The following is a 26,020-nucleotide window of genomic DNA, read 5'->3' as shown; positions in this document are numbered from 1 at the left end:
CAAAATCCTGTTCTCCAAATATCTCCATCGCTCCTGATGACACTGCCATTGTCCTCTTTCTTTGTTATTTTTTCCCCCTTTCCCCTTTGTTTATTTAATGTCAAGCCCGGGCACTCTCTCATTTCTTAAAACCAATTGCACATAAGAATCACAGTGTGCTCTAACAGAAGGATCATGAGCTTTGGCATCTGGTTCAAATGCCAGCTGCATGTTCATCAGCTGTGTGCATTTAGCTTCCCAGATTTTCAGTTTCCCAGTTATAAAATGGACATCATAATAAAACCTCAGTGGGTTATTTTGAAGATTATAAATGGGATACCATATGAAATATACTGATTTCATTGCCTGGTATATTATGAGCCTTTAAGTGGTGGCAAGCATTACTAACATATGTGAGTAAACATTGAATTAATTCCCACCTTGCTATTACTAGAATGACTGGACTGACCTTTGGTACAAAAGGCCTAGGCATATACAATTAACTTGGGGTTCTTCTGTCTGTTTCTAGTAGTGTCTATCCTCTGGCCAAGGAATGAATTCTGCACACTGCTCCATGTCATTTTCCTTAAGCACTTACTATTTAGGACCCTTAGGTGACTAAATAACATCTTAGAATGTCCTATGGCCTTTAAAATTAAATATAAATTTCTCTACTCTTCACTGAACATGTATGCTGCCTATCTAACCAAATCCTTTTCTTATCTTTTATAGACAATGTATTATTATAGGAGAGCCAAGCTCACTCTACTACCCCAGGAATACTTTACCTATTTCACCTGCAAGTTTATGAATTTTGCATTCTGTACTATTCTCCCCAGAGGAAAAAATCTGTTTTGGGCTACTTTCAAGTTCATATTTCTCCCCTTGTACAAGACTATTTGCTCCTTCTGTGAAGGCTTTCATATTAACACCACCCAATGCTGAGTTCTTCAATCTATATTCACTCCGAGTATTTGCTTTCAGTTTGCACTTTACTGTTGTGTTGTACATTGCTTTGCTTGGTAAAGTTTATTCAATATTTGTTTGTTCTTTATGTTTATAACCTCTTCGAGGCAAGGTAAAAACATTTTATTTGCAATCTTCCCCCAAGTTAATGAAGGTATTAGAACACCAGAATAAATGTTCTCAGACTGTACTATTTAACAGTATGACCAATATCAGAGGAAGCAGGTACATGTGTGACAACTTTCCTTCATCTAGGCCTCATGATATTCATGTTTCCACCCACTACTGGAAGAACCTGAAATTGAAGAAATCCTGATGCTATCTCTATTGCTCTTACCTAAATAACACTTAGCACTGATTGCTTAGAACAGGCAACTCATTCACTGATGTTCAGAACCCAATTCATAGTAGAGCTCCATTTTTTCCCTCTTTCCTTCTTTTCTTTCTAAGAATGTTGCTATGGAAACTACACTGGGTTTTCATTCTCTGTGTTTGTCATGCTTCTGCTCCAAAGTCAGGGAGAGAGAGAGGCATTGATCAGTGATGTAATGAAACAGCCTCTAGGGAGAGAGGAAGGCCATGGGGTAGTGTGTATTCTCAGGACACTGGATCCCAACTACTTTTTCAGTTGAAGACAGGTCGATTTGACCGTCCTTTAGGGGGATTTAATTAAAAACCAGTCTGGGCCAGCATTTATGCAGTACAGTGGAAACATGGATCACCAGTATCCAATAGTGGCATGTCAAAAAAGGTGGAGGTTACTCAGAAAGGGCCCCACACACATTAAAGGGCTCTGCTGTGTGTTGCTGTCAAGCAAGAAATTCATTTGGTGCTCTTCCTTTTAGCCAGAGAGATTTATTGACCACAGGTTGAATTCACTTTCTATGTGGTAGGTCACTGGAGGCTAGGAAGGTTGCTCGATCCTTCCTCCTGTAGTTTTTTTATATGGCAGGGTCCTTTACATAGTTTCATCATTGGGTCAAGGGAAGCACATGGGCTGAGAAAATGAGAAAGTGTACTTTGAAGGTACTCTCATTCTGCTTACAGCAATGGCTGCTGATAATATTTCTGCTGTGATACCCTTTTTATGCATGACTTCACAGCTTTACAGATATACTTTATTGTCCTACATATTTTTCACTGCCTCACATATTAGGGGAAGGTAAGGAGCTGTTAGTGCCCGGAGGCATCCTACAAAGCCCTCTGTGAACAACTGATGTCAGCAGTGAGTTTCTGGTTCCCAACTTGGAAAATCCTCCTGTCTGTTTGCCAGGTAATGTTTCCTTACAATGAACTGTACCAGTTTTTATGGCATCTGGCAAGTGGATAACATGTTCTGAGAACATGGAATTTGATGACCATATGGAGTTATCTGCACTGTCCAAACAATTCTAACTTACTCTCTTCTGATTCTCATACCTGCAAGTTCACATTTTTCCTTTACATTCACTGTTGCTTCCTCTCTTACTTCCTGTAATTATTAGATAATCCCTCCATTCAGTAGAGTTCATCAGGTTTCAGATCCTGCAGTCACATGGCCTCCATCATACCTCATCCTTTCTGTATCCTACACATGTAAACTTGTGCAAGTGCTTAAATCTTCATAGGCTTTGATTTTCTTTTGTTTTCCTTTTTATCAAATTTACTGATATGACACTGATTAACAAAATTATATAGGTTTCAGATGGACAATTCTACAACACACATCAGTACACTGTATTGTGTGTTTACCACCCCAAGTCAAGTCTGGGCCCATCACCATTTATTCCCCCACACCCTCCTCCACATCCCCTCACTCTCCTCCCCCTGGCAATCACCACACTGTTGTGTCAATGAGTTTTTCTCGCTCTCTTTTTTTCTTTTTTGCTCAATCCCTCCACACTCCCCCCAACCCCGTCTTCCAACTCCCGCCCCTGTCAGCCTACTCCCTATCTATTAGTCTGGCTCAGTTTTGCTTGTTAGTTCATTTTTTCCATTAGATTCCACACTTGAGTGAAATAATACATACTTGTATTTCTCTGACTGGCTTATTTCACTTAGCATAATACTTTCAGGGAGTTACCTCAAAAAATTAAACTGGAACTGCCTTATGACTCAGTGATTCCACTTCTGGTAATTTATCTGAAGAAACCCAACACACTAATTTGAAAAAAATATATGCACCCCTATTTTCATTGCAATGTTATTTACAATAGCAAAGATTTGGAAGCAGACCAAGTACCCAACAGTAGATGTGTGGCTTTGATTTTCCCATTGATAAGGAAACAGTATAGTACTATATTACTGTAAAGATTATTACAGTAATGTATGTTTAAAAAAACTCATGATGTGTCAAACAGAAAGTGCTCAGTGAACACTAGCTTTTATTTAATTCATTTAGATCCACATATATCCCCGTGTTCTCTCATTCTATACATCTTTAGTTTGTGATCACTTTTCTCAATGTGATTTATGCAAAATTCATTTAATATGTTAAAGCTATATAACACCACGACTACCTTTACATACTACTGCAAATGCAATTGAAGCTGTAATTATGTAGATTTACTTCAAGATTTGTGGAATCCATGACCAAGCATCCCTTGGGGGAGAATACATAGATTTCCAAGTGCTCAGTTTCTTCACAATAGTTGAAATAATATATTATTGAATTTACATTTGGTGGTTCACTAAATACATAATTTTTAATTTGCAGGTTCGTGGATTGTTTCAGGAAGAGGCAAGAAACATAAAATGTTAGAAATTCCAGTTCTGAGGATATAACTTCTTAATTGTGGTATGCTGTGTCTCTGATACCTATAACACTTCCTATATACCTATCATTTACCCTATATGTACTATATGAATATATAGTATATGAAACATTATTGATGGAGCTAAGGACTCTTAAATGATAACACAGAATTCTTAATGTAAAATTTCAATTCAAAACATTCCCACTAAAAATACAATGTACTAGGCACTGTGTTATATGATGAGGATGTAGTAGAAGACAAGGTAGGCACGATTCTTGCCTCATGGAATTTTTATCCTACTAGAGGCAAGTCAGTAAGCAATAAAGGAGTATGGTGAGTGGTATGAAGAAGACAGTACAAGGTGTCATGGGAAAAAAAGAAGGGGAACCAAATATGGTCTAGAGATGAAAGAGGTATATGAGCAGACAGGGAAATCTTATTTGAAGCTCTAACTCATTTAAAACCTAAATAATGAATAGCAATTGGTAGATTTATAGAAAATTTAGGATAGTAACATTGGAAAGAATTCTGGAAGCAGAAGAACAGTATACAAAGTCATAGTAGCCCAGGCCGGGTAGTTCAGTTTTTTGGAACATGATCGCATACACCAAAGAGGTTGTGGGTTCAATTCCCAGTCAGGGCACATACCTGGGTTGTGGGTTTGATCCCCAGTTGGGCAGGAGGCAGTTGGTAAATGTTTATCTCCCATCCTTCTCTCTCTCTTTCCCTCCCACCCTCGCTCTCTCTCTTCCTTCCTCCCTTTCTCTCTCTAAAAATCAGTAAACATATACTCAGATGAGGATTTAAAAAAAAGACCAAACATAATAGTAAGTTGGACCACTGCACAGTCAAAGAACAAAATGAAATTCAAGATGACTAAAATGTTAAGGGTCAAGAGATTTTTATCTCAGGGTTAACTGGGTCCAGATCCTCTGGGGCCTTATAGGTCATAATAATAATTTAGAGTTTTGGCCTGGCAATGAATGCTTCCAAGCATAGAAATAATCTAACCAAATTCTTAGAATATAATAATCCAGGAAAAGGATAATTATTGCTTGAATTAAGGCTATAGCATTTAGGATAGAAGGAAGTAGATGGATGCAAGAGATATTGAAAAGATAAAATTAACAGGACTTGATGGTAGATTAGACTCCTAAGGGCAGAAACTGTGCTTATGTTTCTCTGTATCCCTCACAGTGCCTGCCATGGTATTTTAAGAGCAGAAGGGACCCAATAAATATTTGTTGAATGAATAAATGAAGCCTCTAAAGCTTCTCTCCCTAGAAGAGATATGAATTATGTTCATGTTTCATTTATAAGGAATATGATGAATGCTGAAAGCAGAAACACAGCCCTTTCAGCATCAGTCTTGTTGAGGGAGCTGGTAAATAGGAATTTCAGAGTACTGCTGTGTGCAGCCCCAGGGGACAGCGGCTGGTTGGAGGCCAATACTCAGGGCCTCCATCACAAAGACAACTGTGATCAGGCCAGGCAGTTAAGGAGGTAAAAGGGCAGTAGGAAATCTAATTCCAGAGTTTTGTAACCTAATGACGATTCCTGAAAATATGGCTGGCTTCTGAAATGCTACAATTGCCCGTAACAGAACATAGAGTATGTCGCATAAATTCACACATTGGTCCAAAAAAAGTTGAGTTTGGCTTGGGATAAGGCAAGAAGATGTCTAGTTCATATGTAGTACTCTGAAAGTTTAATCCCATCCTGGCCAACTTGCAAAGTCATATGCATATAATTAACAAATGATTTCATCCTATCTTACACTCTCCTTCCTTCCTTCTCTTCTACTTTATTCTCTCTCTAGCACTTCCCTCTTTTCTTCTCCACTTTTCTCCCCTTTTTGTCCTCAATTTTGACTTCTCAGTTCCATTTCTCCTTTCATTTCTAGGCTGGTATCAGTTTTTAGGTCACAAAATAAGACAAGGATTAATTTAAATCCTATCTAAATTGAGGTGGGTGGGGGACAAAGCATATTTGTCTTTAGCCCAAACCACTGTCAACATCTTGCACCCCACATACGCATGCATCAGTAATTGGTAGTTGAACACCATATATTTATTTCTGAGTCTTTTCACCAATATTCAACTATGAAGTATTAAGAAAACGATAGTAATTCTAGACACACCACTATGGAGTCATCAAAATGCTGTTTGTAAATAGATCTAAAAATATAGTAAATGCCTTCGTTTTCATGTTAACATGGAAGAAACTCAGAAAACAAAACTGTATTTCAATATGATGTCAGCTAGGTAAAGCATGCATTTAAATTCTAGAAAGTCATACAGTGATGTGTTAGCAGTGATTGACTTTGTGCAAGGCTTTTATTTTCATTATCATGGTTCTATATTTGTAATTTGCCTGCAACAACCTGTGTTAATTACATTTTGGGGAAAATATTTTAAAATCAAGTTACAAACAAGACACCATGTGGTGTATATGTGCAGTGACAGGAAATATTCTAAAGGAGTTTATTAAACTTGATCATAACATGGGATTATTGGAGAGTATAAAATTTTTAGGTAGCGGATGGAGGATAGACTGAAGAGTTTAACAACCTTTGATTGTCCCAGGTGGTGATTTAAATCAAAGATATGTTAAGCCCAGAACAATCAAGTCTAAGAATAAGAACTATGAGTCCAAATGCTCATTGCGTAGAAGAACATTCTCCATCCATTTAATACAGTTGATCCCATAAACCAAGCATTTAGTTAACAGTACCATGTTCTATTTAAATTTTTACTTCTTAGTTCTTCATGGAAAGCTAACCTAATTAAGAAATTTGGTGTCAGCTATGTATCTATTTTCTCTCTATTTATCTATTGGTTTATCTATATTTTAGGAATTTATTTTGTCTATAAATGTATTTGGCTGTCAGTATGTTTTGTCACTGTTTATGTTTTAAATATTTGGGCTTACCTAGTGATGTGGTACATGTGTATGGGTGCTCACATTGTTTATGTTTAATGACCAATATGAACTTTGCTCTTGGGCCAAACAGGCTGAAGGGTGCAGTTTAGCTTAATCTTTGAAAACACTGTTTTGGAGTTAGACATAGTTGAATTCAAACCAACCTTCATGTATAGAATTTTGGGCAAATTACCTAATTTAATTACTGTGAATAAAAATTGGATAATAATACTATTGATCTCACAAGGCTATTGGGAATATCATAAAACAATATATGTAAAGAAACTACTGGCATAAAGTGATTGGTCAATAAGTATTCATTCTTATTTTTATTATATGGGTATCTACTGTGGACTCTGGTCAAGATATTGTCCATGGTGGAAAGCAACAAATAACACATAGTCACTGTTCTTACTTTAAATCTTAATGATAGTGAGAATAGGGCATGCTCTAACTTACCCTATTTCTTCTGGATTCCTCTTATTGAGAAAAACATACAGAAACTTAATATGCCCTATCCTCCTCCTCACTTCCTGAAAACATCAATATAGGACTTATTATAGTAGTCATGACCTCTTCAATATGTGCAAAATGGGTAGGCTATTGTCTTATAAATGCTAGTGTTCTATCCTTCATAAAACTCATCTGCTTAAGTGGGAAAAAAATGAGCAGGGTGAATCTTGAGAGAGTGGTTCTGACATCTTTGTGGGACTGTTACCTGATTTAGTAAGTGTTAGCATAATGAGGAAAATTTCTGCCATCTAAAATCTATGAGGAAATTATTCCCCATAATTAGGAGTCCTCTTCAGATCCCAGAACTGAGCCACAGATCTTTCTAAATCATCCTAATATTATCACCCACTGTAATATATAATGTTCAACCCTTTCTAAGGAGAAAGTTAACAAGGTTTACATGAAAAGTAAATGCTTCTGCAAACACAATCTCAGGCACATTTATACTTGGGTAGAAATTACTTAGGAAGAGAAAGCTTTCCCCTGCCATTCTCAAATCATACCATATACATAATCACCTTCTCCCATCTGAAAACCCAACTTAGATCATCCCAGACATCACGTGAGAAGGTGAGGCAGGATCATGCAATGAAGCCTTAGAAAGTCAACTGGCATAGAAGTGATTCCAGCCACAACACAGCTCTATTCATCTGGACCCACATAAAGGATTGATAGCTGTATGGCAGATTGAGTGTAGACAGGGTCAGAGGAAGGAAACAGCACAGTGACACAGTAAAACATAACTTCAATAGTGTCACAACTCCACAAAATGTTGGGAAGTTGCAGCAAAAGATATAGAATGGGTTGTTTTAAATCTTTTTCCATTAGTACAGCTTGCAGCCCAAGCCAAGAGGCTAAACTGCCCAGATAGCAGCAACAGTCACAAAGCACAGAGCAGTCTAGCAGCCTACTCATGTATTATATAATAACAAAGCCATAAGCCCATCTTTCTTGGTTCACTTATAAATTCTAAGAAACACACACATGGGGGTATGGGGGTAGATATATCTAACAGGCACATTTTTATGTACAAAAGGCTGCAGAATAAACTTAGAATTTCTTTTCTGCCTCTTAGGTCCCCCTGCATTTATAAACATGATTTTTTTAAACAGAGTTCACATTTCTATCTCAGTTCATGACATTTTTAAGACTTTCAAATATCTCCTTTTTGCATTTAATGCTGTGCACTATCCTAAGCAACATCTGTGAACCTGCTCCAGACATCCCGGCAGCGTACCTAGGGTATTCCTAGATGGCTGAATCTGAAAGATGAGTGTATCTTTTAGTGCCTGCTGTCTAGTAAAATGTCATGTCACTCAGAACAGACAGATCTAAAGAATAAAATTGTCCTGAGTTAAGAATCTGTCAATTGATTTGTTGCAGTTTTAGTCGGGCAAGAAATCCCCTCCACAGGGGGGAAAAATTTTCATTCAAAAGTACTCTTAAGAATTAATTTTCCTTATAATAACCAAATTGAACTAGATTCTCCCAGCATATTAACAAATATACCTTGTATATGCCTATAACTTTAAAAATACTTATGTTCCCCCGAGAAGGGAGGAAAAATGAAAACTGGATGTTTCAGACTTTCGAATTAACTACCACTGCATTAACATTACTGAGAGATAGAAAGAAAAGGGTAGAAAATAATACAAAAATTAGAATTGGCTTTAAAAAACACTTTACGATCTGAGGGCCCCACCCACAAACACTGTGACACTTGGTGGAACACTACAGCAAGGCCTCCCAGAGTCAGATGAGAGCAACCAATGCAGTTTACCCCTCTCGGTAGAAGTTGGTGAGGGTGGTAACAACAGAGGTGATAGCAGGATGGCCTGAAAGGAAGAATAGGATTTTAGCTGCTGGAGAGACATGAATACAGTAAGGGCTTGTTGGCTATTTGAAGTGCCTCCTTGCCACCTTACCATATCTGGAAACAAATTCAGTAAAGAATGATAACAACCGAAGGATGGTATTATGGTAAAAAGTATAAAAATAGGCCAGATGCAAAAAAAAAAAAAAAAAAGTGGTGGGGATAGATGGAATTCAGTAGGAACTAGTGGAAGCTGCTTGAGAGTGGCAAAGATATGGATGTCCACCCTTGGGTGAGCTTCTAGGCAGGTGTGACCATTATTCTGGCTTTCTTTGATGGGCCATGATAAACCATCATAGAAATGCCAACGTCACCACCTATACATCATTCTAGGCAAGCTTGGGTGATTGGCACAACATGAATAATGAAGTCTAATGATCACCATAATCATTACAGAATTAAATGAATGAAATAATAAACCAGATGCAAATATTTAGTGGGAGAGCTCTCCAGGCAGAGAACAGCAAGGGCAAAAATATGGGGCTCTACATTTGGCATATTCCAAAACCATTAAGGAGCCTGGAGAACTATGAGAAAAAGAGACGAGTGGGAGGAAATTAATTCAAAAAGGCAGCCAGAGGCAAGGTCATGGAGATTCTTCTTGGTCATTCCAGGTCATTTGATTCTGATCTGGATGTATTCATAGGAAATAAGGGGGGGTCAAAAACTGTGGTGAGTGACAGGGTCAAAGAACACTGCTGTGCTTAGTAAGGTATCAAAAATAATTTGCATAATTCCATAAAGTTTTTACCATTATTGTTGAAGTATCCAGTCTTTACAGTACATATTAATTTATTACAAGCCATTACAAGTCATTTTGTTTTAATTATATTTAAGTAGGCTAGTCACAATTTGGGGGGTTATATTTGGTTATATTGGTAGTTAAGACAGCTAAAGTACAAGTCCTGGATGGGTTTCAGTAGAGAACAGGAAGTCCATTTAGCAGTAACTTGCATGAACGATGAGAAAACTACAGAGAGCTGGAGGCAGCTGAGGCTCTGGCGACAGCAGGCAGAATATGAACTGTGTGCATGGTACATGAAGTGCCCGGAAGAATTTGGAATGACCAGCAATGAAGATGTCCTCTAAAACTTAAACTATTAAATCAGCAAAGATTACTATTAAGAGGCAAGATGGTTTCTGGACCACAGCAATCTTCCTGTGATAATTTACATATCTAAGGAAAGAAACTGACAGTCTGAAGCTTAGATTCATCAGCCTTTGTAACACAGTAAAAGGAAAGTCACAGAAGCACATTCTGCTCCCATCCAGGAAAAGGACTTCCTGGCATTGTCAACCTGCTAGGAATATCTGTTCTTCCTGGCAGGTAGATGGAGGTGGATGCAGGCTGCCATTAGAACCTGATGAGACTAAGCATTTGAGACAAGCATCTCACTCACCAAGCAACCTTCTGTTAATGTGGCTCCCTATGTAGCTTGCCTACATGGCAGGCATTCACTGATCAGAATGATGCAAATGTTTGGTCCAGTTAACAGTAATATTCTTCATTGTAAATGAATACAGTGGCTTTCCAATTTATATGCTTCAGGCTTTTGTTAGTTGGTACAAGTCATCCTCCCTGAATAATCAACTCTGGGCATTAACTAGGCGAAATGCTGGGACCTGCATTGCTGAGGTCTGAACTCCAGCTGTGATGAATTCACCCTAGAAATACTACCCTGCAAGGTGTCTTGGCAGCTGGCCTTCTCCTGGGACACACTGACCTTGCAGTACCTTACATCTGAAATGTCGTCATGTGCCTTCCAACACTGGCTCTCCTGGGAACAGTCACTGTGGGGGCATATGTGCAGGGAGTTGTAAGATGTGATTAATTGAATATTGAAAAAATGCCTCTACTGGTGGGAAAGAAAGTTTAATTATGTATACTATGGACATACTCTTTAAATATGATTAACAATAACTAATACTTATTGATTTATTGAGCACTTTCTAGTGCCAAACACTGTTGTAAGCATTTTAAATACTCGATTTAAATACTACATTTATTCTAATTTTAGAGACAGAATGATTAAAGCATTTCCCTTGGCTCATATCATAGGTAAATAATAGAACAGGGATTTGAATTCAGACCTATTATCCCCAAAGTTAAGAGAAAGTGCTCTGGAGTCAGACATGCCCTGGCTGGGAACTTGGCTCCACCATGTTAATTTTTTGACCTAAAAATTAGGATAAAATAACTAGCTTCCCAAATCAGTTTTGTCTCTAGATGTTTAACATGTAGGATTTTAATAAGTTACAAATGAAATTATAAAAACAAAGTACTCAGTAACATAAAGTGGTTAGTTAGTGCTGCATCTTGTACATAGTGAGCTAAAGAAATGTATCTGTTAATATAACACAGTGTTAAAAATATTTCATATATGGGAGGTAATAGTATACACCCAGGTCAGTTCTTGGACATACCTCCTCCTGAGTAACCTTTTCACTCCAGGTATATATATACACATATACCTCTGGTATTTTGTGATATAACTTATGTATATAAGCATCATTCCCAAAAATTTGAGTCATGGTTCATAAGCATATATACATAAATAGATAAAAGGAATAGATCAGATATGCCCAATAAAAAATAGGGAAGGCAAACAAAGGGTAGCATGACATATTTCTGTATCTTTGAATTAGGCATCACATTTGGGTCTGAGCTCCCTTGAAGCTCACGTAAAGGAAAAAATGTGTTTCATTTTAAGTTTCACAGAGTCTATAAGATTAAAACAAACCTTTCCCACAGTTCTGAGAACTGAGAGAACCTACCCTCATGGGTCCTCATCAAGGCGGTACTTTGTAACGCAGCAGCATCACCAACAAGTCCCCTACAATGCTTATAATAATAAACCTCAATCATTTAAAATAGCAACATTACCTTTCAAGAATCTAGAGTGTCAGCTCAAATGCATGGGTTCCTCCTGACTGGCTTTGAACCAGACTGCCTGAGCATCTGTGTGCTCGCCCCCAGACGGTAGGTGCCACCGGTTCTCCCCAGACCTGTGGCAGTGACCTATCTTTGCACACATTTCCCACCATGAAATGCCAGGCTTTACTTTCCCTCTCATCAGCTTTTATTCCAAACACCCTGTGCTATTTTCCATTCATTTTGGGTTATATTTTCTGATTTTCTGGCAATGTAGAGAAGAGGTCAAAGTCATTTATCTGGAACCAGAAAGAAAAAAAAAGTTCCACAACAAGAAATGAGCTTACTATTCCAAATAGCAAATAGCTGGGAGAGAACAAGTGCCTCTGGAACTTGAAAACCTGGCTTTAGACAATACGTCAAAACCACTTACGTTAGCATTAAAGCACCCTGGGCTTTCATATCTGACTGGCAAAAAAATTGAAATAAAAAATAAAACGGGTAGAGATGAGGAATAGAAAATGGCATGCTCCCTAACGGAGTTGCAAAAATGATTGGAGTGCACTCTCAGTCATGTTTAGTGTATGCGTACACATGCCTTCCAAGTACCTCCCACATCAGCAACCACACAGCACCCTCCACGCCAGGTTTCCCTTCTCAAGCCTAGGGCCCTTTATGTCTTCCCCATTGTCTGCCTCATCCCTTTGTTTAGCCTGGTATCTGGTCCACCTTTAGAGGTTACATATACACTGTCATAGGCTTTTGAAAACACTCATCCTAATCTTCACTTCCTTATTATTTATTATTTTTTCTATCTGCAGAAGTATATTCTTATTCATAGATCTGGAAAGACCAGAAGGGCCAACTCCAGGCTAGCATAGAAAGGTCACTTTCATACTGTTTTCAGCACAGTCTCCAGTGGGAAGTCCCATGGTTCTCATAGAGGGAGCCTGTCTTTTTCCATGACATTTCCAGATTTAGCTTCAGTAAAATAACTGAAACCCTGCTTTGGATGTTTGAGAACAGCATGTTGTCTGATAGGTCTGATTTTGATTGCAAATCGTATGTTCTGCTCAGCACTCAGCACGTGGTTGATAATCCCCCAGTCGTGGTCTCTTTCTGCCTGGCTGGGGAAAGCTAACAGAACGACACTGTGCCTTGCTGATCCACAGCTTCCCCCGATCCTCTTCCCCTTCAGCCACTGCACTCTATTCTTGGGAGAATTCTTACCAGCTGAGTTGTGGCTTTCACCTTGGCTGGACATTTATAGGGATAACAGAAAGAAAATTAACTGTCTGTTAATTGAATGCATCTATCCTTGTTCCCAGAGACAAACTAGGTGATAGCCACCACCACTGGTGGCTGTGGGTTCACAAGCCCCTATAACCTTTCCTCTCCTGAAGAGGTGACACTTCACACCCAGTAGAATATAGGTACTGAAGTGTCTTGGCCAAAGTTCTCAGTCTCAAGAGCTCAGTGAGTCTATGTTTAGGCTAAACATAAGCCTGGTGCAAGAATAGCAATTTTGAAGGTGATTATTTTTCTCTGACAAATGAATTTATTCCCTAGTGACTGGGAAAGACAGTGGCTGTATAATTCTCCTAGCAATAATTCTGCACACAGTAAATACTGTATTCTTTGTTTCCTCTATGATAAAACTGCAGAGAAGTTGAAATTGTTCAAGGTCATGGAAGTCTCCCGAAAGTTTACATAAACAACAAAGAAAACAACAAGGAAAAAAAAAAGTTTCCAGATGCCCGGTCTGGCATAGGACCACTTGGCAACCCGGATCTCAGATGCAGTGTTCTCTGAAAAGCCATGGTGGGAAACCAAGTATGGAAGATAGAGTTGGAACAGTGGTAGACATGAAGACCTGGCATTATACTCAGAGCTCTCAGTGGCTCAATCCACTCTTGATTTAATGCTGATGGCAGTATCTCTGCCACTGACAGGAACAGCACTGACTGTCGCTTCATGTAGTAGGCTATTTCTGCCATCACATATATTAACAGGATCAGGATCCTGAGGATTTATTGGGAGTGTTAATAACTGCATGTGAGTAAGGTCCAGGCTACTCATCTGCAGCCAGGGGAAGCCCTGCTAAACGGAGCTGGTATATATTCTCTTTTGGACAGGGAGCTCATATTTAACACACATCTTTGTCTTTCCTGACTGCCCTCTGAAAAATTATGTTTTTAGTAAGTAAATATTTAACAGAAATCCTGGTGTCTGCATTTTCTATTAGTTTGTCTGCATCCTGTATCCGGTACTGTGAAAACAAAGCGTTAAGACAGAATTTATTTTGTAAAAAGTAACATTTTAAAAAAATTTCTAAAGGTCCTTTCTTTGTCTGTTTACTTGAATTGTTTCTTATATTGTATCCCAATTTTGTTTTCAATGTATAGATACATCTTCTAGTTTTTAAATGTTTTTTTTCTTTTTTAATCCCCTCTGGAGGATATTTTTGTATTGCTTACAGAGAGAGGAAGGGAGAGAGGAAAGGGGAGAGAGAAACATCAATGTGAGAGAAAAACATTTATTGGTTGTCTCTCATATGCACCCTGACAAGGAATCAAACCCATATCCTGGGTATCTGCCCTGACTGGGGATTAAATCCACAACCCTTTGGTTTATGGTACAATGCTTCAACCAATTGAGCCACTGGCTGGGACAGTTTTTAAACATGTATTAAAAAATACAGATTTGATGAGATAGAAAACACACTAATATTAGAAAACCTAAGATAATTGGGGTCTTCTATGTCTACTTAGTAGTCTCATCTTTTGCTTCTCTGACTCATTCCCTAAAGCTTTTAAACAGTTTTCCAAACTGTTAAAAAGACATTGTGAAATTGGATATGCTTCATCTTATCCAAAATAAAACTGACTACAACTAAATCCATTATGTATTAATTAAATATAAGTTGAGAGTGTCTATCCACTTGTTCTCCAAACCATTGAAAGCATCAGATTTAAGTGCCTCTGGGTTTTGTTATAAGCAGTCTCAGAAGAAGCCAACTGTGGTTAAAATTCACAACCTGTAGATACTCTTTACATCAGATATTGCAATTGCCTGGAGATATTATTTTTATGGGCATTCATTTATTTCCTATTTCCACAACATTCTGAGTAACTTCTGTATGAATGGGAAAATGCAAAAATAAAATACATAGTGTCGGGTTATATTCAGATGTGAATAAATAGATCTCCATCAGTGACATTTATTTCCTGCCTCTTAATGTTTATAAATGGTAATATGTTCTTTGTACTCTGATTTTGTTTGTGTATAATTACATTATTCCTGCAACACAGGTAGGTTTATTCTTTTTGGTGTATTATATTTGTTTATATAATCTCCTATCAATTAGGTATAGCTATGAAAAGTGAGTTTATAACAAACATAACTAAATTGTGCCTTATAGTGGCGGAGAGGGAAATAAAATTGGAAAAAAAGGTTGGGGGGGCACGAATTGAAGAAAGGAAAATGTAAATAGGCTTGTATTTTTAAAAGAGGTAGCTTCATGTTAGTACAGACCTGAGACAGTAATCTATATATTTCCTTTTACAGACGAAAAAACTGAGGCTCAGAGGGGTCTGCCTCATGTCTGAGAGAGGCACGTCTCTGCCTACAAGCAGCAGGCCAGGGGCATCTCTATGCTGCTGACTCAGAGCACCTGGACCAGAAGGCAGCTACTCCTTTCAACAGAAGTTCTTTTAGGTCTGACTCCACAAACCTGTGTTGTATTTAAAATCTAAATTCATCTCCTACTTTCTCCTCTTCCCACCCCTAAAAGATACTTTAACTAAATAAGATTTCCTAAGACCCCGTCCACCTTCTCCTTCTATTGTTCCTCCTTGTATCTTCCCTCTTAACCACATATAAGTGGGACATATGTAGCAAATAAGATCAATGTGAGGTGACTGGATAGCTAGAGAAAACAGATACATCAAGTTTAATACTGTAGGCAATCAAATATGCCTTGAATTCTGAATAAATTTGAAAATTCATAAATTCAAGGGGATGTGAGATCTAAAAATATATTCTAACATGAGAGAAAAATAACAAGCATTCCTTCTATTATATCCAAACACAGTCTACTTAGACAAACCTAATAATACAGAGGTCTCTACTACACAGTTTAGGAAAAAATTAGAGACACAAGAAATAGAAACCTGTCTACACTGACACCAACCTCCCTTTGTTTAAAACATTTGTCTTATACCCTAAACAATTTGTACAGGCATAAAAAGAAGAGAACTCATATAGACCATTAGAAAGCAGTTCAAAACAGACCACAAAGAGATCACAAAGCCATCATGTGCTACTGTTGGAATGGCTGGGAGTCTGTGATGAATGCCATTTGCAAATATTGCTGTGAAGTAATTTCCTTCCATTTCTGGAGTACTCCAGATAAATTAGATTTTCTTCTAATCACATCTGCTACCGACTGTGTATGAGAAAAGATAGTTTGTCTGCATAAGATATAATGTGTACTTGGAGGGTAGAGGGCAAAGAGGCTCAGTGGAAAGTTACTGCCTATAATCATGATGGGGCAGATTACAACCAAATAAAAAGTCAGAGGATGCTTCTCAACAAATTATGCAAAATGACATCCCAGACATTGCTGTGGAAATAGCAGGGAATATTATAGGGCATGTGCAATTCACCTGTCAGATGTAAACAAGACCTACCTTCCACAAATGGGGTCTCATGATGAGAACGGGCTGACCTAGGGAGAATATTTTAAAGAAATAAATCACATTTACCATGCTATTAACCCAACATGTCCACAATGAAACCAGAAAAATAAGTGTTAATGTTGCTGAAAATGTAAAATGAGATGTGATTAATAAATTTACTACATATCAGAATCAGTAGCTGGTCCAAATATTTTTTATTAAATTTATTGTGCGACATTGGTTAATAGGGTCATATAAGTTTCAAGTGTATATTTCTATGATACCTGATCTATGTATTGCATTGCATGCTCACCACCCAAAGTCAAAGCATCTTCTGTCACCATAAATTTTTCCCCCTTTACCATTTACTACCCACCCCCTTCCCTCTGGTAATCATCATACTGTTGTCTGTGTCTATGAGTGTCAGTTTTATAAAATAATATCTAGTCACAAAGTACAAGAATTCAAAAAAGAGATATTAAATACAGGGGCCCCTCATGTACTTGGCAGGTTTCTAAAGGTAAATTGCTGATTGTAGATGTTGTTTGTGAACTGCCCAAATTCAATTGAGACTACAACTTCAGAAAACACTGAATAGGTCCTACTGCCAAAGCTCATGTGACTACATTTCTGAGGTCTACCTGAGGCCTTTCTACTGGTATTTGCCTGGGAAGCCAGAAGTACTGGGGAGTCAAGTTCCTAGACACAGCTCCCAGCTAATGACAGATGGACAGTGAAGAACAGGTACCCAGCTTCCATGCCTTTAGGTGAGAAGATTCTGAGACTTGTTCCTCACAGTGTCTCAAAGTTTTCCATTGGGGCTGAGCCCTCATTGTATATAACACACCCTATGTTGGCTTTCCTCCATCCCTGGCCATTCTTCTACTCTCCTTTACCCACTTGTCCTGTTACTGTGTCCTAAATAAACTACCTGCACTCAAATCTTTTTTTAAGTACATTTCAAGAGGAATCCAACTTAAGGTATGACATGTTCGAAACTCTGACAAGAATGAAAATGAAGCCACAAGAACTGTCCAAAACAAAGGTTAAAATCTCATGTACCAAAGAGAGTGCATTTTATTTACAGTGGTAAAAAATAGTAGGAACACTGAGGAAAGAGGCATAAAAACTTCTGTATAGATAGGATAATTCATGAAACATTCAGAGAAGTAAAACCAGGATTCAATAACCTAATAAGACCTGAAGACATTAATACAGTATCAGAGTAAACTAATTTTACTGATAGTCTGGGTAATTAATCATAAAAAAGTTGAATGGAATTTGGTGCTAACAGGGTATGAGAATAGTTTGTAAAAAAGCACAGTAAGAATTGTTAAAAATGAATAGTTCTTATTTAAAAATTAAACTTCGATTGCCTAGAAAACATATTAATGCAGAATATACCACTCTTCTGTCGCTGGAGAAAAAATAGATGACATAAAAGGTCTACCATAACTTTAGTTAGTAACAGACATCAACAAATACAACTTGTGCTAACACTCTACCTAGAAAATAGAAATTCCACTTATCGTTGTAGTGGAAAAATTGAGGCATAGAGGAAGTTAAGAGTTAGGATGAATATTCATCTAATATTTGAACTGAGTACATATCAAGCTAATTTTTCCTAATTTCTTAAAATCATATCCCATCCATTTTATCCCAACATAAATATGTCTTTGTATCTTGCATTATGTAGGGGCTTAGCTATATTCATATGTTAGCAAAATAAGCTTAAGCAGTGAGAGTTGATGAGTATCATGAAAGAACTCAGCCTATAAAAAAATCTTCCTATCGATCAAGAGTTGACACTGAATTCTGCTACTAACAGCCTATCTTGGTTTAATCACTGTTGTGTTTCATCTTATGAGATGAAAATATACCTAAGGGAGTATCACTTCAGGTCACTCACACTTTAGTGTGTATACACAATACTGAAAGCTTTGTTTAGTGACAAAAGGGACCTTCAATTACAAAAATTAAAGCTGCAACAAAATGGTGATATGATGATGGAAATTTTCTCAAAACAATTTTTTAAATGGGTTTTCTTACAAAATCACCCTAAAATCATACTCAGTTATACCATTCTAGTTAAAAATAAGAAGTATATGTACATACATATAGATCAATGGAATAGAACAGAGAGCCCAGAAATCAACCCACGTCTTTATGGTCAATTAATGTTTAACAAAGGAGGCAAGCACACACACTGGAGTAAAAACAGTCTCTTCAATAAATGATGTTGGTGCCATGGCTGATGTGGCTCAGTGGACTGAGTGTTGGCCTGCAAACCAAAGGGTCATCAGTTTGATTCCCAGTCAGGGCCCATGCCTGGGTTTCAGGCCAGGTCCCCAGTAGGGGGCACGTGAGAGGCAACCACACATTGATATTTCTCTCCCTTTCTTTCTCCCTCCCTCCCTTCCCCTCACTCTAAAAATAAATACATAAAATCTTTTTAAAAAATGATGTTGGGAAAGCTGGACAGGTACATTCAGAGGAATAATACTAGACCATCAACTTTCACTGTATATAAGAATGAACTCAAAATAGATAAAAGATTTAAATGCTAGTCATGAAACCATAAAAATCACAGAAGAAAACATAGGCAGTAAAATCTCCGAGATCTCGTGTAGCAATATTTTTGCCGACATATCTCCTCGGGCAAGGAAAACAAAGGAAAAAATAAACAAATGGGACTACATCAAACTAAAAAAACTTTTATACAGGAAAAAGAAAACCATCAACAAAATGAAAAGATGAAAAGGGAACCCACTGAACACTGAATGAAAGAATATATTTGCCAATAATACATCTGATATGGGGTTAATTTCCAAAAAATATAAATAACATAAAACAACTCCAGGAACACAAACAATCTAATTAAAAATGGGCAAAGGACCTGAATAGACACTTCTCCAAAGAGGACTTACAAATAGCCAATAGAAATATGAAAAATGCTCAACATCACTAATTGTCAAAGAAATGCAATGAGATATCACCTAAGACCTGTCAGAATGCCTATCATCAATAAATCAACAAACAAGTTCTGGTGAGGATGTGGAGAAAAGGGAACCCTAGTGCACTGTTGGTGGGAATGCAATCTGAGGCAGCCACTGTAGAAAACACTATGGAGTTTCCTCAAAAAATTAAAAATGAAACTGTCCTATGACCTAGCAATTCTACTTCTGGGAATATAGCCAAACAAACCCTAAATACTAATTCAAAAGAATATATGCACCCCTACGTTCACTGCAGTGTTATTTACAATAGCCAAGATCTGGAAATAGCGTTAAGTGCCCATCAGTATATCTGTGGATTGCAAAGCTTTAGTATAGTTACACAATGGGATACTACACAGCCATAAAAAAGGAAATCTTACCTTTGTGACAGCATGGATGGACCCAAAGGTAATTAGGCTAAGTGAAATAAGGCACTCAAAGAAAGACAAGTACCATATGATTTCACTTATATGAGTGGAATCTAATAAACTGATGAACAAAGTAGAAACAGAGGCATGGATACATGAAACATATTGATGGACAGCTATAAGTGGACAAGGGGGTTGCAGGATAGGATGAAAGAAGGTGAAGAGATTAACCAAAAAACTTATATATGGAACACAGACAACAGTGTAGTTACAGCCAGAGGGAAAGGAGGTTAGGAGTTAGGTGGAGGTGGGCAATGGGGTGGGGGAATGGGGACAGAAAAAGACTTTGTTTGGGGTGATGGGTGCACAATGCAGTATACAATTCAATGTTTTATTGAATTATACACTTGAAATCTGTAGAGTTTTGTGAACTGATGTCACCCCAATAAATTCAATTTAAAAAAGAATGTTTAGTCATTGTCTAAGAAGGCAAAAAAAAAGTGGGAACAACACAAATTTTTTTCAACAGGGAACTAGTTAAATAAATTGCAAAATATTTATAAATAAAAAAGCATTATATATGCCTAGAACTTTTTATCAAAATAAAACAAATATTTAAATAAGCATAGAGCCTAAAAATAGTCTAACGAAGTGATATCTGCCCATTTTGTCAACAGAAATACTGTGATTCATTTTTGACATATGTATAGTTGTGTCTGTTTTCATCTCCATTTTTCTCAATTTCTTATTTTTTTCCAGTTTCTCATTCACAATGCCTATATTCTGGAAACTATTCTGAACTGACTTATATCCCACACTACTCAGAGCTGACCTCCTTCTTTCTGACTATGACCTCTATGCATAAGAAGATCTCTGATGCCACTGTACATGACTGGCCTAGGCAGACAGATGGCCTGAAATATTACCAATAACCAAGCAAAGCCAAAATGGAAGGAAGGGAGGGAGGGAGGTAGGAAGGAAGGAAGGAAGGAAGGAAGGAAGGGAGGGAGGGACGGACGAAGGGAGGGAGGGAGGGGCGAGCAAAGAGGAAACCAGGCCAGTAATATTAAATGGCATACAGCAGTACTAGAAAAAAGATAGAAAGTAATTTTCAGGTGTCCATCCTTATCTTCATTTTTGCAGTGCGAAAGTTAGATGTTCCTGAGGCAATTTACTTTTCCTGGGGATAGGTTATTAAAATAAATCAACTCAATTCGAGCATTTTTGAAGCATTTACTCTGTAACAAACCCCATGTCAGGCAGTGAACAGGTCATGTATTCCACCTCTAAAATGTAGAAGGATCCCCTCATAAGATACTGTAAAACCAAGCAGCCTGTCTCCTAGGCTGTGGGAGGCAGTGGCACCTGAGTAACAGCGGCTCCTTTGGAGTCCCTCTGTGACATACTGATGGCCACCTTAGTGATTTGAACTGCCAGTCAGTCTGAGTGATTTCTGACTTTCTTCCATAAACTCTGACCTGAAAGACTGAAAATCTTGCCAATAACTCACTAAGGAGGAAAAAAATGCAAGACCTGTCTGTACTCCTTCTAATTAGGTTGGAAATCTGGCAACCAGAAACTCTGACATGAACAGATAAAATAAAGTCTTATTTAAAATACGGTAGGAGGCTGAGTCTGGAACACTGACCAGCCCCCTGTTGGGACAGGGGTGAGGGTGAACTAAGCAAGAAGCTGTTCAGCTTGCAGGTTCTATTTAAATTCTTATGTGCATCTCCCATCTACCTGCACTGATTTGCATTTAGGCCAAAGGCCCAAGGATGGCAGGCTGACAGAGCCGTCTGACCACCATTGCATCTTCTGGTCATCTTGACAGTTCTTTCTTCTTCAGGTATGACAAATGATACTCCTGAGAGGCTTTGGAAGGCTTCCAGGTTGTGTTCTGTGTGAGGGGTAAAGGGAATGACAGAGACTCCAGTAATACACCATGAGAGTACATTTTCATAACACTCTGATTTTTATCTGTAATTTTTATTAAAAAAAATTTGCCCATTTGTCAAAGAAATGAATGGGTTGAATATTGCAGAATGCTCCCTCTATAGTTTCAAGCTCTTGCTCCTCTTTTCAATCTATTTATCTATCACCAGTCCTAAAAATAAAAGCCCTCATTCAAGGCTCAAAACATGGATGGAGAGTGGGGGCTTCTCCTTTCTTCTCACACCCGTAGCTCAAACAATCAGAAGGAAAGGTATTAGGGTTTCTTTTCTAAGTCTCATAGTGATTCTTGAAATTACACAAGACCACCTACTGTGCAAGATATGAATGAGAATGTAAACAAATACATAACACTTTTTACCTCTAAGAAGATATTTTTAAGTATGAAGACAAAATAAAAATACAGTTGATCTTTGAATAATGCAAGTTTTGGGACGCCACCTCCTTGTGCCATCAAAAATCTATATGTAACTTTGACTCCCAAAAACTTAACTATGAATAGCCTTCTGTTGACTGGAATTATGGATAACATAAATAGTTGATTAACACATATTTTGTATGTTATATGTATTATATACTGTGTTTTTACAATAGGGTAAACTAGGAAGTGGATGTTATTAAGAAAATCATAAGGAAAAGAAATACATTTACAGGATGTATTGTAAAAACCTACATATAAGTGAACCCACATAGTTCAAACCCATGTTTTTCAATGGTCAACTGTACTTACAAAAATAAAGAGTAATGAGAGATTTCAATACCACACATGCATGTACACACACATGCACCACAAATGGTAAGGCAGCATGGTGGCTATTGGTGGGACAGTGAAGTACCTTGAAGGGTTCACAGCACTGAGCTGGACTTTCAGGAAGTGGCAAGGATAGATTGAGCAGTGAAAAAGTAGAATTTGGTGAATAAAATCCAAATGGTCATGTTTGAGGCCATTCACAAAATAAGTTTGGAATTTTATACAGGTTTATTTCTCTTTTAAATAATTCATAAAATCTCAGCCCTCTTCCCTGGAGATCAGGCTCATTGCATAGTCTTCTCCCCCAGAGGGTCAGGCAGAGCTGTCACTGACCCCTCCCTCCCACTCTGCCTCCTCCAAGGTAGACAGAACTGCCTGGGTGTTCCTTGGGGGACAGAAGGGAGGGCTGGAAAGTTTCAGACATTGGTTGCTAATACTGATCTCTGTGTCCCACACTTAGATTGCTTGGATGATCAATTCAATTTTCACAACAGTTTTGTAGCATGTATCTTATTTTTTTGTCTTAATAAAAATGGGATTACTCATTTTTATCACACTAGGTCTAAAGAGTTAGTCAACTAACCAAAGAAGGGGGAAAAAAAAAAAGTGAAACGTATTTTGAAAAGGGAAAGAAAGGTAGAATAACCTACAATGACTTCATTTTTTTTAAGGTACCAAAGTACAGGAAACTCCTATTGCTTTGTCTAAGACCTTTATTTTTCTGTCTGTATACGAATACTGAATGTTTCTGTGCCTTAGGCTTCTTGTTTATAAAATGAGGCTAATAATACAGATGCAGCCAAGACCAAAGCTGTAAGGATTAATTAATAAAACATGACTGCTGAGGCCACTGTAAACAGGAAGCATGGTATGAAGCTACTCCGTTAGAAAGTAATAAAGTGAGACCTCTGAAGCACTGGACAGGGCTGCTGCAGATTCAGAGCCACACTATACCAGTCTTTGAGCATTCAAGTCAATATAGACTTCTTTGTGGCCTCACCATGGAAGTCATTCCCAAATCCCAGACCGGCAGCACCTTTCCTCACAGGCCCAATACGCTCACATGCTTCTCTGTTTTCCACCTGCATCTGCTGTTTCTCTGTATTTAGCTCATCTCAGTTGCTAGGTTTTTTATTCTACCTCTCTCACATTGATATTTCTCTTTCCAATTTTCTCAGTATACAAAATATTCTTTCTACAGTAGAAAAATTTCCCCAATCACACTCCTCACCCAGTAGAGTGAAAGACCTTGATGCTGCTTCTCCCTCACCTCCCCATGTCTGTGTGTGCCTGTCCCATCCCCTCCATCCTGCCCTCTTCCTTCCCACCTCTCTCTCTCACATACACATGAAAGTAGGGAGATTACAATGATGAACTGGTTATTATGAGAGAGGAGATAACACCTCCTCTAGGAAAAATAGATTCTTAAATACTAATCTGACTCAATTCAAAAGTTCACTTTAATTAAAACAAATATTTATCATGCAGGTTTGTTTATATCAAGCATGGTGCTACCCATAGTGCACTACAAAGAAACAGGCCCAGTTTGTTACTCTTAAGAGTTAGAGATGTACATGAGTAGCCATAACATAGAGACACAGTGCTTTAAAAGAGATAAAACCTTAAAAAAAGAAGGAAAAAAATGCAGCTAGATTTCAGCTTGATGAATAGAAGGAAAGATAGATGGAAAAATAGAAGGAAAAATTTACATCCATAGAGGGACTGGTATATTTCCATCACCAGTATACTAAATGCTTCCATATAAGTTATATAATTTCAACATCCCAACTATCATATGGGCATTATTGCTTTTGAAGACATTAAAACTGACAATCAAATAGGTAACTTTCCCAATTGTCAGTGTCAATGGGATATCATGAGGTCAAGAGCATATTCACAATATAAAACCTAGAATTCTATTGGTAGTTTCAAACATACTACTACTACCACCAACTATGCAAGGAATGCCACATTACATAAATTACCATTGAGAGTATCAATCTTTGAGTGGACTGGCATGAATACCTTTACTTTTTATTTTTATTATGTTTATTGGAGTGACATTGTTTAATACATTATCTGTATATTGCATTGTGTTCACCATCCAAAGTCAAATGTGAGCATTATGTTAAAGCATGTACAAAAGGGGTCCCCCTAAAACACTAGATTTATAAAAAATAATGTATTTATTCTTACATATTTAAACTTCAGTCACCTTCAAAGTAGTCTCCTTTGATGCAATACATCTATCAAGATGTTTTTCTACTACTCGAAACAGTTTATGAACTCATATATTTTGATGTGTTTTATTGTTTCTGCTGTTTTTTGTTTTCATCTCTTCCACATCAGCAAAACATTTCCCTTTGAGGATTTTTTTCACCCAGGGAAATTAAAAATGAGAAATAAATTTTTAAAAAAAAAACTACCTCAGAGTTAGATAGGTGAATAGGGAGGGTGGGGCATGGGGGTCATGCCATTGTTGGTCAAAAGCTGCAGAATATAGCACGGTGTGGGCAGGTGCATTCATAAATCACCCATCATGAAACGGGTAAACACCTTAAAAGCACCTTCAAAAATAATTCACTGAAGCCAAATGCAGCCTCTCATAACAACATTAGCAGGTACACTATTACAGATGGGCTCAAAGAACACTCACCTAGTGAGGGAAGCCTTTACTACAAGGCCCATCCTCCAGAAATAACTCTGGTTCTAGGGGGTCCCCCCTTGTAGATAGTTGCACCATGACTAAATAGCTACTTGAAAACATGTCCTAAGAACAGTGTGACATGAGCAGGTTCGCTATGTTTCTAACACACATTAGAACAATAGTTTAATATGGCAGCATCCATGGGCCAAAAATAAAGGCAAGTGGCAATGTCTCAATGAAAAATCTTCACCTGTCACTGAAAACCACTGTCAACAGACAAATGTCATAGAACACAACTTTTTAAAGAATATGAAATAGGAGACTTACAGTCCAGATGGTGGCATAGGTAAAAACAGCTTGCCTCCTTGCATAACCATATAAAAATTACAACTAAAATATAGAACAACCACTACTCAGAACTGTCAGGAATCGAGCTGAATGGAAGTCTGACAACTACAGAATTAAAGAAACAACATCCATCCAGACTGGTAGGTAGGAAGGGCAGAGACACAGAACAGGCTGGTCCACATCCGTGTGTGGTGGGTAAAAATTCAGGAAAGATATCTTGGGAACAAGGAGTGGTATGAAGCTACTTCTTTAGAAAGTAATAAAGTGAAGCCTATCAGAGGCAGTCCTACACCAGGCCCTCCAGCCTAGGGCTCCAGTGTCAAGAAGATAAGTCCCATAACTTCTGGCTGCAAAAACCAGCAGGGTTTGAGTTGGTGGAAGAAACTTCTGGAGTCTCAAGGGGTTCCTCTTAAAGAAT

Source organism: Pteronotus mesoamericanus, unplaced genomic scaffold, assembly GCF_021234165.1.
Source record: "Pteronotus mesoamericanus isolate MK-2021 breed Mesoamerican mustached bat unplaced genomic scaffold, CSHL_Meso_final contig_228, whole genome shotgun sequence".
NCBI classification, from domain to species: Eukaryota; Metazoa; Chordata; class Mammalia; order Chiroptera; family Mormoopidae; genus Pteronotus; species Pteronotus mesoamericanus.
The sequence above is the reverse complement of the archived record's forward strand: the minus strand, read 5'-3'. Positions refer to the sequence as shown.